Here is an 18,462-nt window from a genome sequence, read left to right on the forward strand (position 1 = left end):
ACATTGAATGAAAACAGCCGCGCACAGTTTATTGCATCATCATCCAAATCTAAATCTAAAACTACATAGGTACATACGTTCAAACAGGGCCATTAATGATGTAATATCCCTTTTTTATCAAATTATGCAATGGGGACTCCTTTGTCTTCTCTCTCCCCATGAATGACCTTCATAGGGCATTTGTTGACAAACAAGGCACGGGAACGGCTGTACGACGCAAAACGCACGTGGTATGGGCCGACCGGTCCAACCGGCAACCGGCTCCGCCATGTTTGTTGTCACGCCATTCTTACATCTCTTTCTAACAACAAGCGCGCCTGCTCCGTGCCGCCGCGTCACACTCGCACCAGCTATCTCACTCGCTGGCCTACGTGACCGACAATAACAATAACATAACCCAAACAAATAGTCATCGCGAGTCGATAACTAAGCATTACATAAACACAGAACATCATTTTAACTTGGCGTCATTACAATCAAACTTTACAACATTGGTGCATTCTAATTCTATCAATTAGCACACTTAGTTGCGTTTAAATGTATATGAGTATTCGGTGTATTTCGTGAGACCTTAGATTAGAATCAAGAGAAGTTACAAGGCGGTGGGTTGGCATCTCGTCAGTGAGGTGTATTATAATATTATTCCTAATTATATATCACTGGAAAACCTTTAAGACATCTTTATAAAAATATATTTATATATTATGCTTACGTAATACCTACCCCAGTAGCGCAACGAACTATGCTATGAGTGATCCAGTCATGTTTTTAATGCATTTAAATAACCAATTGAAATGACAGTTCATAATTACGTTATGTAGGTATTAACTACCTAGGTACATGTTTTTATTATTCAGGGAGGTGTGGCTGTTTATAAACTATGTCATTGCATTCCAGTTTGAATGGGCAAGGATTCCAACTCTGACATGACTCACGCTATGTCTCTGATAAAAAATGTTTAGTAAGTCCAATTTTTTATTAACCAATGCACGTCTGATACCAAACGCCACCCATAAACAATAGCAACAGCTCAGAAAACTTCGAATTATAAATTCTTATATAGTAGTTTACTACGTCTGTCACTCTAAAGACTGACATAATAAATATCTCACCAAGGTTTATAGATGCCAATAAGACATGCTTTATGTTGAGAGACGACGAAGTATGCTGCTACCTGACAATAGAAATTGACACGAGAGGTGCTGACTACCTTAAAGTGTCGTGTACAAGAGACTACTACCACTTAAGTACTCTTTATTCAAGGTTGGAAAAATTAGACATAAATAAATAATAAATAGCACTGCAGAGGTGGAGACGCTACCTGGTACCAACGTTTTTTACAGTTGGAAAATATGTTTGGACTAAAAAAATATAGAATATCGATCGAATAATTGAATATGTTGAAATACTGGATAATTTCCTCATCAGCTGTAGGTACTAGGTACTTTATTTGTTAAGCTGTTGGGTTATTCAACCATTGTATTTTAACTTTATATTTTAAAATAATTACTATAGAAACTCACTTTTTTCAGGTTGTTTTTGTCGCAAAAACAAATTTATTCCATTTACGGCCTCATTCGTTCATTAGGTTTCATACATTTGTTTTTTTTTTGCCAACCGTAAGGGGGCCAGTGCGGTGCGGCGGACACGCTGCGTGCTACCGTTTTTTTTACATTAATCAGAGGGGTTGTGTCCAATGACCATCGTACTTACGGTATCCTCCAAGAGAATATATCACAACACACTACATATTATATCACGCAGAACAATTTATTTGTACTGTTGTTTGTATCAGGATTTGTGCCAGACGGAATCTAAGTAATTACTTATACCTAATATTTTAAATTGAGTTCCTAGTAACAATTGTGTAAACACTAAACACTAAATATACTCGAAAAGCGACATTTTATAAACTCCCTATTTAGATAATTTGAAAGCCCACTAAGGTTTCCATGTCTACAATTTTATTTTCGTCGAAGTGCACAAATGAGGGGAACTGTTATTTCTGCGAAATATTACGCACCCTTTACCATTACATTTTTCAACGCACGTAGCCCTTCTATTTATAAACTGCGGCCACACTATCTATCCTTTTGTTTATTCCTTCATAACTTGGAACGAGATTTCTTAAGTTTACGCGAATGTTAGACATTTAAATTAAAGTATTTTACGAATTTTATCGCGGTTTTAATATTTTACTTTGGGAGAAAAATAAAATATTAAAACCGCGATAAAATTCGTAAAATAGTTTAATTGGAACGAGATGTTTATATACATAACTAAGTAATTGAAGCATAATTCATAATTATAGGTAAATGTTATGGAGGATATGTGTATTATTAATTATGAATAAGACACTTAAATGGAAATATGTGTCGGTTGGTTGGTACATATTATTTATTCTTTAATTTTTATGAATGCCGCAAGTCAGTTTAACAAATACAAAATCTTCTTGTAGTTACCCCAATGATAACGCAAAAGAAGCTTTCTGCGTAGACTTTGAAATGAATCTACGTGTAACTTTGAAAGCTTCCACAAGAGGGTAAGCGAAATTGCGCAACATTTTGGTACTAGTAATGTATATTTGCGTGTAAATATTTCGTTAACTTAAACGTTTCCTAATATTTTTGGTCGAAATCACAATTAACCAAAAGTAAGGTTCAGTTAGCATTTCATACCTATATGTATAATATTTTTTGTAATAATATGTATAGATAAATTGCGATTAATATGTTTGTATGTTTGGGAGGTTAATGTAATTATGACCACCGTCTTCAGACACAGAATCTGTTGATGGTTGTCTTTGACTTATCGAGCCCGAATAAAAAATATAATTTTTCCCTTAAGTAACTCAATATATTAAAATTAATATTTTTATCTTTACTTAATAAATCGTGACTTACACCTTTATTGATAGTTTTCACTTTTAATATATGACTCTTAACTAAATCGTATGTAACAGTATCATATATTTTTTTTATAAAGACGACATCATTTAAAATTGATTTCATATTATTGTTAAATATCTGTAAGTACTTACCTATTACGAATGCAGTTGGTAAGTAAACCCCAAACTCATTCCTGAATAAAAAAAAACTGCTATATCAAACTACTTTTTCGACAAACCTAAATCTACGCAATTGTTGAAGTCGTTAGTCAAATTTATTAAAACATAATACCCCCGTTTCATTGTTTGAGTATTCGGCGAAATTACGTGCGTCTCGTAATGGCCGTAGGCACTGCGCATTCGCGTATGTCGAGTCGGGAGCCGGGACCCTTCCTTTGTGTAAAGCCAGGGCCGTGAACACGCCGCGATAAAGGCTATTGTTGGCATTTGGATTATTCGTTGTTATGCAAATGTTCGTATTGGACTGTCAAATAAAACGCACAATATGCGACTATCAACCAAAGTTACATTTCTTTCATATTTCTTCTCATTTGTGACTCTACAATTTCATTCTCGTAAAGCTAAATTAATGCTAGAGGTTATTTTTATGTCTTTGTATGTCAAATCTGTCGGGATTGAAACCTGATTTTAATTTGATGTATTGTAAGTTCGGACAATCATAAAAATATTCAAGCGCTTTTCAAATATCTGTGTACGATAATTCAACGTAAAAACGTTTCCGATGCAATGCAAGTGTTTCAACTTAAAATAATAATATATAAAATTGAAAAACATGTTTACAATACAATTATACAACTAAGTAGAGACCACTCATCCTTGGGGAACATTTAAAGCGGGTTGTAAATTTATTTACTAAAAATTTATTAGATGTACCCTTACCTCACACGTATAGTAGAAAATAATCTTTGACTCTAGCATGTAGAGTTGAGTTTCGTTTACTTTGGCTACTTTTTATGTTAAGGTGTCCATTATACTTACAGAGAAGAGTGCACTGGGGTATTCCCAGTAAAAATTTTTCCTTCCTATTGTTTGAGTTTTTGAATATTGTGTTTACGTGTTAAATTGTACGACGCTACGCATATTCGTTTTATCGTAACAACCCAATTTTCGGTAGGTCGACGTTTTTTATAAGCCGCATCTGTGAGAGATTAAGATTTTTTTATGGAATGCGGTTGTAATAAAATTACTGTGGCGGTTTTGTATGCGTTAGCATAATATACTTTGTGACCAGAGAATACAAGGCAATAAATACGTTGGTAGATATTTTAAAATTATTTAATTCAGCGTAACGTTAAACTTATCTGTATAATCAAAAAACTCGTTATATCACATCTAAATTAAAAACATCGAACAGTATAAATGTTAAAATATGTATGAATTAATGTATTGCTTTAATAACCAATTAAGTAAGTATATTAAGACATCAAAGTAATAAAAAATAGAAATCTATCTAGTAGTAAATAGAGTACTACTTAAGAATTTGTAGTATAAATTCACGTTACGGGAAATGAAATAAGTTTGGAGACGTTTTCTGTTTGATTTTGCCTGTTAGAGTCTTTTCCTCATGTGGACCGATACTGATAGGGGTAAGTAAATAATGCTAGTCTGACTTAGATTCAATCCAAGGCACTTCGGAATGCACAGCTTCAGTACGCTGTAAATTCTGAGGCTGATTCTGATCGCTGTCACCAGGAAACAGCAATGAGGTAATAATCAGGACAATACCAACACTAACAAAACCACTCTTGACTTGATGCCTGGTCGGAGTCCAAATCGTGTTGGAAATCACAAAAAAAAACAAACATAGGCCACTTACCCGAGAGCCATGAAACTGACGCTCCAAGCTTTAATATGCTTTGTGCTGCAAGTGTTAGTACTACAAATGTACAATTTTACATAACATATTCTCGTATATTTGTTTTTGTCACATGATTCCTGAAGCTGACTCTTGCAGCGTAAATCGAACTTGCTTTGAGCATCAGTCTTGTGGTAAGGAAAGCATACGCCGTCGTTACGTGATCCACAAGATGCAAATGAATATATTTACTATATTGCAAATGAACACTAAAATATTTATGCGAAAGAGGGCTCTAAAATATTAGCAGTTAGTTCACTTCGTAGAATAAAACATCGTGTTTGAGATACACAAGATAGGTTTAGAAATGTAGAATGCATAATCAATGGCTGTACGGGTTTGAATACAATTGCATGTCAATGGAATGACCGGGGACGTATCTGGAAGTTCGTTTGGGGGAATTAAATATTAAAACGGTACTTAATTGGGGCCCAGAGAAAGATCAAAAGAATATGCTTAATTTTTCTTACAACTGCATTCTCATTTATTGAATGAGAAATTATAGTACATGGATTGAATAGTATCAGATTTATAAGAAACTTATAAGATTATTAGACATTACAATAGGGTTGATTACATTGAGAGACAGAGATAAAAAATTTACACATAGTAAAATTGAAAATTTAGTTAGTAGCAAGTTTAATATTCAATTTGGAATTTGATATTCTTTAAGTCTCCAACTTGATTCCGGTTTGAGAATAAGTGCGATGTAAACTGTTTTATGAGACAGTAAACATAGACTTATATATTTACTTATTGTATATCATTTTGTATGAGTGCGGGAAACACCTATAGAAAATTGTTATGTGCTTTGTAGTTGGTATATTATTACTGAGAGTATATTATTGGTTTCAGACATGACTTCTACATAATGACATTCATTTATATTATCTTGTACATTGACGATTGTATAGGCGTCCAAGAAATGAAGTTATTTAAGGTTATAGCTTAAGGTCCATTTTTCATACATTTTGTTTCACCTTTAATCTGGGTAACTAAACAAGTATTGACAAGTAAAGAATTTAAATTCACGTCTAGTTAGTGATTAGTTCTCGCAGTTGAAAGAAAAACGTAAAAATAATTAATATGCATGGATATTTCGGCCTTTAAAATTTAATACGACGAAATTTACCCAGATTAAAGGTGAAACAAAATGTATGAAAAATGGACCTTAAGCTATAACCTTAACGTGTTATTATGATGAATTGTACATCACAGAAAGTAAAATTTATGTTAATAATCATATTTGAACTTATTAACACAATTTTATTTTTTTGATTCAAAGTATATAGTTATTTATTACTACGCTCAATAAAAAGACGAACTTGATTTCATCACCTACTTTTGAATTATTCTGCAACACTGCATTTTCATTTTACATTATAATATCTTGAAGAACTGCAAGTAATGTTAAAGTACCTACGTCTCAACAAAGTAACATTAAACTACATTTTACTGTATCTGAGGGCATTCTATAATTCATATATCTCGTTCGTATTGTGATATACGGCATAAGATCTACAAAAAACGTCAGACCAACGGGTAGTTCTATTTTACATTTGCTTACAATTACGCGGGGAATTTAGAGAAAAATAAACTTACTAATTGAACACGCGCGGCAAGCAATTCCATGCTAAATGAGTACATTGGACCTTCACCTTCTATTTAGAAATACATGTGTGTAGTTATGCTATATTATGTAAATTACGAGCAACATTTTTTTTTATTGTTTTGAATGACGAGACGATCTTGCTGTTCGCCTGATGGTAAGCGATGCAACCGCCCATAAACAGTAGAAACACCATACCTTTAATTACAAAGTATTGTTTGGTATTCCACTGCGCTCGCCATCCTGAGACATAAGATGATAAGTTTTTTAGAAATTTTTAATTACTATAGCCCTAATCATATTATAAATTATACATATCAAAAAACATTATTTTGCATTGCGGCCGATTACCGAGTATCTATATGTCTATACAATACTTTTAAAGGTCTTCACGATAATTAAAAACTCCAGGATATGTTTTTATAATACACCACTTTTTCGCATAAAGACCAACAAAACATTAGAATTATGGATATGCTGCCAACTTTATAGGAAAGAAATAGGAAGAAAACGTGGTGTGTCGAGATGACTCACTACCACGATATAAAAAAAAACAGCAAGTTATAACTAAAAGCAAAAGACAAAGACGCTGGTAGGCAAAATAAGCTTGATAGGATAAAAGAATGGAGGCGCCATAGCCGCTGTCAATTACTCGCGGACTGGCATTATAGTAAGTAAGTACTTACAGTTTCTAGATAATAACAATTGACGGCAGAACAAATGGGCTATTTTTATGACATAAGTACATATGTTCGCTGCTCGTAAAACTGGCCACAGCTATTCAGTCTTACTTATAAAAATTTGGCAAAACTATGCTGAGTTAAAACACAAATTTACTTGATCAGCTGTTAAGTCAAAACCCGGGCTCTTGCCTTCTAATAAGGTGACTAGGAAACCGATAATGTTTTTGACAGCTATTTAAGCAATTCCTAACCACTCTTTAACAAGTTTATAAGTAAGACTGATTGTCTTTATATAATTAAGTAAAAGCAGACAATCATTTAAAAATAGCAGCTTATAACTACAAACAAAAATAAAAACAAAGACAACGTATCTCACAGCATTGTATTAATATATGCTATGCAATTTTATCTGTGGTTACAATGTTTACGTTGAATTTAAATATATTCAATATCAACCGAGTATACACAAATAAACAAACCTTTTCTCAATAAGTAATATTAGAATATTAAAGTCATAAACCTTTTCAATTGTTTGAAGAATGTTTTTACTTTATAAAAATTGGTTGAGTATTGAGAATTAGTAAAATAGAATACAACACTGGGTAATTATATATCTATTATATACAAATTGACTACTGGTGTTGTAGGATAATGCATGCATGTAGACAGGCGCTGATTTGTATGAAGCTATGTAGTCCATTGAAAAGTTACATTTGGGGTTGCGTTTTTTAGAGGACGCAATTTTATTTTTTTGATGTGTTGTACGTAGTGAGAGTGCAAAAAAAAGTATTATGAACCTTATAAACACATGTTCTGATGACGTTGCAATGGACAATGCTTAACATTAAATTTCTTAACATTTTCGTTTATAACTTTTTTATTTATAGTTCTACGTCAAAAAGTTACTGGACCAAAGTTGTAGAGAATTTAATTTGCAACAAAAAATGTTTATAATTTTTTTTGTCAGATAAATAGTTTAAGAGATACATCGTAAAAACCATTTCAACCCCTATTTTCAAGATGGCGGCCGTGGGACAAGGATGGCGACCCCACAAACTTGGTTTTAGCTTTACACTGACCCCCCCTACACTTCAAAAAAATAAAATTGCGTCCTCTAAAAAACGCAAGGTAAGGCCTAAAAAATGTAACATTTCAATGGACTAATGATGTTTAATTTCGTTTGGACAGTTCGACAGCAAGAGTCACAAGAAATCCTCACACCTTCCCAATTCCAATTCTGTTGTCTTAAATGTCGGCAATGCACCTTTAATTCTTCTAGCTACGTTGGTGATTATGGGCGGTGGTGATCACTTGGCTTCAGTTGACGCACTTGTATCTCTGGTTCCCCTTGCAAAAACAAATTAAACTAAAAGTAGATCAACAAGCTTTCAGAGCACCAAAACATTTTTATTGGAAATGCCTAAGAATTTTTGTCTCCTTCTATAACGGCGGGGTAAAAAAGATGATTTATATCCAATATTAGTCGGCGAAACCTAAGTTTTATTTCGATCATGATATGTCCCGCAACACCCAATTACTCTTGTATAACGCTGGAAAGGGGATGCGTCACTGGCTACAGAACCTTTATCCTTTTTCAATAATTTATACCTTTTTTCGCGGGTACCACCTCGCTTCCACCCACGCCATACTGCCAGAAAAACAATAACGAACCGAAAAATTGCATATCTTGCGAAGACTAATTGTTTTGCGAGAGTGTTTCATTTTATTGTAAGGCAGTGTATTATTATACGGTCACCCAATCCAAGGTTACGGAAAAACTATTTTGCAATGCTGATGTGAACGTTTTGCGCTGTTCTGTCGAGATGTTTTATACATATGGGGCTCGGATCGGTGAAGCCGTGTCGATCACCTCACTACGCTTAATGTACATCTTTTAGACTTTCATATCAATCCGTCTTTGAATGTTGATGTAACTTCGGCCACAGTACAAGCGTTATACAGGAGGAAAATCTTAGATCTGTTACAATATCGATTTTATGGAGACGAAGTTATACTTTTTCTTGCTTAAACAATTCATTGTTATTCTTCCCTCGAGGTGAAGTAACACCATTGCAGATGTTCTGCAATTTGAGTACCTATTCCAATTACAATGTACTACCCACTAATAAAGGTTATTATTCTCCGTGTTAATGCAATACCAACTGGATACGTGAATTTATTTGACGATGTATCTCCAAAAACATTACTGTAGTTCATAAATAAATACCAATATCTTATTCATTGAACACTATTAAGTTTAGACATAAGTTGACATAACATACTATCTAAGTTTAATTTAGATCTTGAGGGGTAAAATAAAATGAAAATATGATTAACAACATCCGTAACCATTCAGGGAAGCAGCATATGTCAATTACCTGGTTGAACAACACCTTACAATGTCGGAATGAAACGCAAACGGCATAACAAGTGCAAGACAGGACGTGATACAGCGCCGCTTAGAAAGGTTTAAGGGCCCTGTTTGATAAATCAATTCAATACTATATATAAATAGACAATTAACCACAGAATGCAGATATGCAAAAAGGTATGTATAGACTGAGGTACAAAATGTAATATTTATTAACGTAACAAGCAATTAACGTACCTAATTAGGTCGTGTGTTGTGTGGTTAACCGCAGAACGTTCATTACTAATTATTATGATCCATGTATACTTATAGTAGTAGTTACATTTATAAAGAATTGGTAAAATTCTTTTTTTAGACGAATCCAGGTGAGCAACGGTATGGCTGTCAGGGGCGAAGGGTGGAATTTTCCGAAAGAGAAGCCGACACAAAATATAGGAACTAATACTAGTTATAATTCGATTTTAGCCTACTACGTTGTAAATATTAATTATTTATTTATTAAAATTATAATTTATTTTAATATTGAAATTAAACAAATTTTCGGATTCTATCGCGGTTTTAGTATTTTTTTATTTTTTCCCGACGTTTCGAAGACTTTGCAGCCTTCATGGTCACGGGGGGGGACTGAGGTGTTATTCATCCGTAAAGTCAAAGTTACAATATCTACATACATTTTACAATTATACAACTTTTTTTAATTTTAACTGTTGGTGGTCCGATCTACGCAGAATGAGCTCACAGTGTCTTGAAGATTTATTTTAATAGTTTGCTTGCATAAATAACTTTTTGGGAAGCCGTCAGAAATCGGCTTATATGGACCCTTCGCCCCTGATGTCTATACCTCTGGCATTGCTTTAGGCCATGGGCGGCAGATGCTGCTTAATATCCAACCGCTCGCTTGTTTGCCTACTTAAGACAAAAAAATATAAACATTTAAAAGTAATTACTGTGTAAAAAGGATCTTAGTACACAAATTTAAGTACCGTTTGGAGGTTCAATCACTTGCAATGCTCATAGATAATATCTACCTTCGGAGAATTGTTTTATTACATGACACTAATAAATATGCGAATAGATAAGAATTAAATAATTCAAAAACAACACAAACGCGCGTGTTTACAAATATTAGTTTAGCAAAAACTTAAAGTAGGTATTTAAACTCGTCTTAAATTGCAAACACTTGCGTCATTTTATGTTCGAGGAGTAAGTAAAAAATTGGACAAATGCAAGTTAGACGCGCATCGAGGGTTCCGTACAAACTTGTAGGTAAGATATCTAGTAGTACTAGTAGATGTGTAAGTTCAAATTTAGCAAATTTATTTTACACTAGACACAGTATTTTTTTTAAAGGAAGTACACAATAATTTTTCATATCCGTGTGTAACCGCAAATATGGAAAAAATGAAAAATTTGAACTTGATATCTCTTCGCGTTCCTGAGAAAAAGGGTCTTGAAGGATAGATAGACAAACAGACAAACGGACGGACAACAAAGGATTACTATAAGGGTTCCTTTTGAGGTACGGAACCCTAAAAAATGTAATACTCAATGCAAAAGTGAATAAAATAATAATATACGTGTAACACTTTAGAATTAAAAAGCACTTGTTAAGCATTTAAAACTCATTATTTTTCGACTATTTGGTATCATCGTCGAACAAAAACCTTCTATTATCGAAAGCCATTGTTCTTTTCGGAAAGTATAAGTCTTATATTGTAGTGTTTATAATGAGGATACTCAAATTCTCTTACTGAAATGGGTATTGGTGAGTTTATAAATATGTGTGGGAACACAATAAATGCTTCCCAGCGGCAAAGCAAACATTTCCAGAATAAATAAGACCATTTTATTGCAATAATTAATATGTTGTTCAAAAAGTTCACTACATAATTTATATTAAGTAAATGAAATCAGCCCTCTATTGTCTAATATTTAAGTACATAAAAAAATCACGCACCTGTACGGTTCCATAGTCCACGAGGCACCGGAGGTCAAGGACAAGTGTATTAGAATTTCAAATTCCCGAAAAATACAACAATTCCATACAAGCAAGCGAAATCTTTGGGTTCGTTGCTCCCGCGCGGACGATGCCCATTCCACACTGACGTTAGAAAAATCTGTTCCAAATATATCTACGAATTATGTGAAAAACAAGAGCCGCTTTATGGTATTCGTTAATAAATAAATTCATGGCCTGACATCTCTTAAATATTGAACGAGTTGGCTGTCTTGCGGCTTCCATAATTGATTGACACTTGGTATCTGTATAAACTGGCTTGGTGTTTTGCCGATTCCTTGACTATCAATTCTAACGACAAACATTGTTTGTTAGCTTCATTCGGTTCTCGGATACGCATACTTCGATGACAAATGACATGATTTCAGATTCAGGTAAGCTAATTTAGTAAAATTGTATGCATTACTACCCAAAAAATAACAAACGCAGTATTAAACAAATTGTAGAGCAAATCATACTGCCATCACCGCTGGGAAATAATGCCTGTTGAAAATGTATTATTTACATATTATCTTGACGCGAGACTGGCTTCATAACAAGTTTGGCCAGATTACTTCGATACGAGACTCAAATGATGTCATCGGTAATACTGCTTCAAAAACTTTGTGAGTGAGTGTGGGTATGTGTGTGTACATTATCTAAACAGAGACACGTACAAATTAACTCCATAGTGGAGTGGAAAGTCCCATGGTGGCTGTATGTACTCACATTTAAAATTTTAAATCGACACTTTATTAACCTCTTTCAATGTATACTATTATGAGCCGATTATAATAAGAAATGAAACAAACAACTAACAAAAATCCACCTAAAATATTTGACGATAAAAACAATTTTTTTTTATGCATTGGCTTACTTACTATTCATTTTTTTGTTACAGTGAGTGTAAAAACCTATCCTTTCCTTCAGTCGAACATGATTAAATTTCGGTCAAGGATGATAAGTTGCATGCAAATATTATGTTCGCCGATTAAACGCAATGTTTAACGAAGAGAGAATTCTTTGCATATGAATGTAATGTGCGTCAGCAGCGATAATGTACTCATGTGACGCGTGATAATTTTTAATTTATAATATTGTATTCACTTATTACAACCTCTTGAATGTCACTATGTAGAGTTTCACAAAAATTTCTTTTTTAGGGTGGCTTTAAGACTTAAGGCAACTTCATTTAGTATAAGTTTGAGTTATAAAGAAACTTACCAAATTCATGCGTTTTTTTTGTTATTAAATATTTTCAAGATAATCTATAACTGAAATATATAATTACATATTACCTAATCACTAATAACGAAATCATAATAACTATAAGGGTAGACACAAAATCTGAATTCGAGCAAATGTGCCGCACGCGCTCTGAATACATTCAGTTAAGTGCAACTTTTGATGTCGCATAAAGTCGGGAGCTCTACGATTATTGGCACTTCAAATCGCTCCTTTAATATTCTTTATAATTAAGTTGTTTTAAACAAAAACACGGTATCACAACTTTAATTTGTATACTGAACAGAAACATACAAAATCTTAAACATGAGTCACGAATTTTAAAATAGTAACAAGAAAAGCAAGCTCCTCATTTCATGCAAGTCGCAGTAAACGCGTCCCACATTTCCATTGGCAAGTGCCGACAAAAGAATCTTTTACGAGCCCTCAGAGCGAAGTCTTCAAAACTAAAAGCGGGCCAACAACTTACGAGTTGTGTTCTAACGTAAGGCGGTACTAGTCGAGGTCAATAAATGTTCTACCCACGTAGAGCTAAGATGCGTAGGGGTGGGTATCTTCCTACTGGATTAACAATTTTGAGTTAAAACAGGCGCTCGAAAAGTTTGCCCCAAACTTCTAAAAATAAAATATCTATTATATAATCGATGGTATTTATAAATTTATAGATGGCATAGGACGATTCAAAGTTACATTATACTGAATAGAGCTCGCGCCTGCTACGTTATACGCCATTTACATGTTTATCACACGTATGTATGTTTAACTTAGCTATTTGCACGTGTTTGATATTTATAATGCCGTCTAAGTCCGGCTCTAAATTATATTTAGCATTGTATTATTTGATAAATATTGGATAATTTTATTATGTGACACAATTTTTCTCACATGAAAATTACATATTTTGAATAACTTCTTGTTTTTTCATGAAAATTAAACAAAGTATGCATTAATTATTAACTTCATAATTCCTGGTACTCACATTCACAATACGATGAAAAGATTTTGCCTGTAATGCCAACTTATCCGTATCGGTTGATGGATGCCGAGCATAAAAAACGTCCTTAACTCGCCAAGCAATTTAAAATAGCACGCCTATAGACCATCATGAAAAATTTAAAATAAGATTTTATAGTTAATTAATATTTAAGTTATATCTTTATTTATCTAAATCTATACTATGCTATACTATCTGGAACTATTCATTCGATTGTATCTACTGCTGATTGATCTTAATAATACGCAGCTAGGAAGCTACAAGTTTTAGTCTTCACAAGTGTTTTACGCGAGCAGTACCGCGAGGAAAAGGTAGTTTAAATATCCAGTTTAAAATCGATAGTAATAAAATTATAATATACATCAGAAACGGAAAATATAGATGCGGTTGTTATGGATACCGACTGGTTCGCCGATAAACGAATGAAAAACATAATAATCATTTCCTATGTTTTGTCACGGTGTTTAACCGAAGCAAATAATACTTATCGAGACATAATCTCGCATTCTTTACGTAAAACTGTTACTGATAACCTGAAACGAACGCCACGTCCACGATAACGGACAAAAACACTGATTATACAATCGTCTTATTAAAAAAACTCTATTTATCGCGGGTATTCAAATAATAAATGCGTCTTAATTTTTATATCCTAAGCAATAAGTTGAAAAACAACATAATAATATGTAAAATCGTTTTTCTTTGCGTTGCTATTAATGACATAATTAAATCCACTGGAACTTTCGAGTGTCTCTAGGTTGTGTAAAGTACATTTTTTATATTTTAAACCGTTGTAATTAGTATTATGCTAATAAGAATTTCCGATTTCAATGAAAAATGGTTTTAACATGTTTTTTTTAAAAGCATTGTTCTGGTCTCTACGTTGAGGAAAATTAAGAATAATCTTTTGTATTTAATTACAAATTACTTTTCCAGTTGCCTTAGTCGTTGCATCATTCACTGTAAGCCAAATAGGATTTTTGTAAGTCGCAATTCTTTTGGCTTCCAATCAAATTCGCGTGTAACAAGATTAGAGAAATGTAACATGTCTGTGTGCATCGTTAGACCTAACAATATAATAACTGTTATACAAAGTAGGTATTTTTTTATACAAAAGTATTTTTTTACTAAAGCTTATATTATTCTTTACTATCGGAAAGGTTGATTTTTAAACAAAAATCTTTTTTGGTAGAACTTTATACCTCCATAAGAACGGTATATGAATTTTCTATTTCTGCCAAGCTTAAAGGTTTTATAATTTTTGAGAATAAGGCACTAAGTAAGCCAGTGATGTTTTGCTTTTGCACATTGATATTCAAACAAATAAGTCAATACTTTTGCATTTTCTATTCATTAGTTTTATCATAATTTTTATTTTACTAACAATGCCTTTATCGACATCCTGCACAGAAAATGTAAGCCATGAATCATAATTTAATATACTAATGATAACCACGATTTCATTAAGTGTTATTGACAGATCTAGACAGTTCATATACATTGTTCTGGAATGTTCTGTAATATACAATAATTTGTCGTACCTTTGTACACTTTAACAGAGAGAATATTGAAGGCAAACATCAATTCAGATCACGAAGTTCATAAAATTCTTGAACTTACGTATTGATTTTATCGAATCTCTTTGCATTCCAAATTTTCAATTTATTTCTGAATAAGTAATATTATGCGTCCCACGACTTTTAAAACGTGGTGGACAATAATTTACTGAGCAATTATAATGTATCCGGGTTGCTTTTCCAAAGTATGTAAATTTGTAAGCACAGAAAATATTTATTTAGGGGACCTAAAATGCTTTACCAATAATTGACACTTTCAGTATTATATTATTAGATGCGTTTAAGCGCAAATTATACATGACTTAAATAGGATGTGGTGATCTCAAACGTTTCTTTACTTTCATTTTAGAACACCTACGTTATGAAACACTAATCAGTACGCGTCAAAAATCAATTTAACACATTTTGTAGATTTTACCATTCATGGATAAATAGTCTCCAAGCTTTCCATGATCTCTTACAATGTGTGTGAGTACTATGAGTGCACACACACGCGACTATTGATATCGTGTCGGCGTAAGAGATAAATAAACGTATATTATAAAATTAAATATTTTTTGGTTTTCGGAGGCCGGTTTTTTTTGTTAAAATATTTTATATTTTGCTTTTACATCATAAAGACTTTTCAAATCGGTTTGAAAAAAGAATTTTATAAGAACATAGAACCACCTTCATATTGAACTCAGTTAAAATTACAATAAATAATAACAAAAATACTGAGTAAAGCAAATTTCGTGATGAATTAAAGAATTTGCACATCGTGGAACACATTATACACTACTCGTGTCCATCGAACAGTGAGGCTTGGATCAGTCCTTTCACCCCGCAACACGCCGGCTCACAAAGTGGAGGGGCGCGTCTTCATGTATGAAATTACTTATAGTAAAATCATTTTGACAGAAATTAATTATGCCAGGGATGTAGTCAAAAATACACATGAAATGTATGTTTGAGCAAAATAAACACACATGCATACTGAATTCGATTCGATCGACGAGACAGATTATGAATAGGATTCGATAGATTATCCTTAATCAATCATGTATTAAAGCGCTTTGTAACAAAAATAAAGTTAATAAATAAAGTGTATGTTAATGTTAATTAATCTACAAACTACTGAGTATATTATTACGTACCACAACCGATGCAATAATTACGTACTTATTTGTTCTTCCCTAGGAGTTTTAAGATTACATAGAGCGGAAATAGCATTGGAAAGATTGTCAATCATAAATATTTTGCGTTTATGTGATGGTTACTGAATTACCGTGAAATAGCAAAACATCAATGTAAAATAATAGTATAATATCAGCACTGTATTATATACTGTCCCACTGTTGGGCACGGGCCTCCTCTACTATTGAGAGGGAATAGGCCTTAGTTTACCACGCTGGCCTAGCGCGGGTTGGTAGACTTCACACACCCTTGAAAATTCCTAAAAGACAATTTCTCAGGTATGCAGGTTTCCCCACGATGTTTTCCTTCACCGTTAAAGCAAGCGATAATTCACAAAGAATACACACATCATTTTTTAGAAAAGTCAGAGGTGTGTGCAATGTAAAATACTCCATATTTTTTCCATATCATCATTTGCATGGTTTTAATGCGGATATTAGCATATTTTCTGTAAATATATTATGTTTATATTAATATGTAAGGACGCTGTGACATCTTGTCATACGGACATTTCATATACGACAGCGACTTATTATCAATTGCTAATAACTTTTGGAGCAAACATTTGGCCCTGATATCAGGTCTATAACTTAATATACATTAATGTTTTTGGTTCTACCATAATAATAAATTTCCTAAACACGCATAAAAAATAAACTTACATCAACAATCTTGGTAAATTTTGAATGGATTTATTCTGCCATAATCATTCAATAGGCATTTCATAGTAATTACATGTCGCCCACGCGAGGTCTGTTGATGATTCGTGAAGTAAAGCCCAGTGCACACAAAAACAAGCATAGAGTTTTAGTAAGCAATCTACAAGTAACAAGCGAATACGCTTTTTGGCGCTAATAATGCTCACCTATTAGTGTCAATAAAAGTAATAACCAACAATATTATACGAAGTACTGGCTAGTATGGGAATTACTTTATCATCGCAATAATTATTTCTCCATTGTTGGACATGGGCTTCATTTCCAAATGCTCTCAGAGCTTTAATGATGGCGTTTTCGCATTAAGCTGGTCTGTCTACTTTTCTCTTAGCATTTTATTACATCAATAGTCACACAATGGTTAAGCATATTATCTCTTACACGAGCGATATTTAGTCGCCTTTTTATAGTTAAGCTCATCTCAATGTGCAATTACCCTAAAATCTTAGTTCATCGATTGAGCCGGCGCAGCGGTGCTTGTTCGAATCGAAGGTTGTATTACAATTATTAACGCTTGACAAAGATCTGACCCGTTTTCGATTTCGACTCCGCCTTAGATTTGCGCATTTGAAAGGAATTCGAAGAATAATTACGACAAGTTTAGTTCTTCAATTCAATTTTAGTAAATTCGCTACAAGGAATGGTACAGGTAAACAAGTTTTGTTTCACTCTTCTGCTAATTAACATAAAATTGAATGTTGATTGCATGCATTAGATACATTAAAATTAGCCATATCATTGTGCTTAACTACGCGCACGAAAAAAAAAAAAACGTTTGTTTTAAAAACGATTGAAATAGTTTTTATAAGATAAACGGCGTGAGGTATCGTAACATTTATAGTCCATTAATTTTATTGCTTCATTTCTCTACTACTGGTTACTGATTGATAGGCTATCATAAATATACAAAAGATCGGTACCTATAAGAAAATACGTAAACTTTGTCATAATATTGCGTCTTATTAAAGGACTTCGAATATTTACATACGTTTAACGCCGATTCAAGTGCGATTGTGGAAATGTCCAAATAGTCCATTGAAAAGTTACATTTGGGGTTGCGTTTTTTAGAGGACGCAATTTTATTTTTTTGAAGTGTAGGGGGAATCAGTGTAAAGCTAAAACCAAGTTTGTGGGGTCGCCACCCTTGTCCCACGGCCGCCATCTTGAAAATAGAGGTTGAAATGGTTTTTACGATGTATCTCTTAAACTGTTTATCTGACAAAAAAAATGTATAAGCATTTTTTGTTGCAAATTAAATTCTCTACAACTTTGGTGCAGTAAGTTTTGTCGTAGAACTATAAATAAAAAAGTTCTAAGCGAAAATGTTAAGAA

At 33.2% G+C, this 18,462-nt stretch overlaps 1 protein-coding gene across 1 annotated transcript in view; it reads right to left on the reverse strand.

The window, feature by feature from the left end:
* The window catches only part of LOC115451742 (MAP kinase-interacting serine/threonine-protein kinase 1), a 100,879-nt gene that overhangs the window by 18,910 nt on the left and 63,507 nt on the right, over positions 1-18,462 (reverse strand). The window lies entirely within an intron of this gene.

The sequence above is a fragment of the Manduca sexta genome, chromosome 26, assembly GCF_014839805.1.
Source record: "Manduca sexta isolate Smith_Timp_Sample1 chromosome 26, JHU_Msex_v1.0, whole genome shotgun sequence".
Taxonomy (NCBI): Eukaryota; Metazoa; Arthropoda; class Insecta; order Lepidoptera; family Sphingidae; genus Manduca; species Manduca sexta.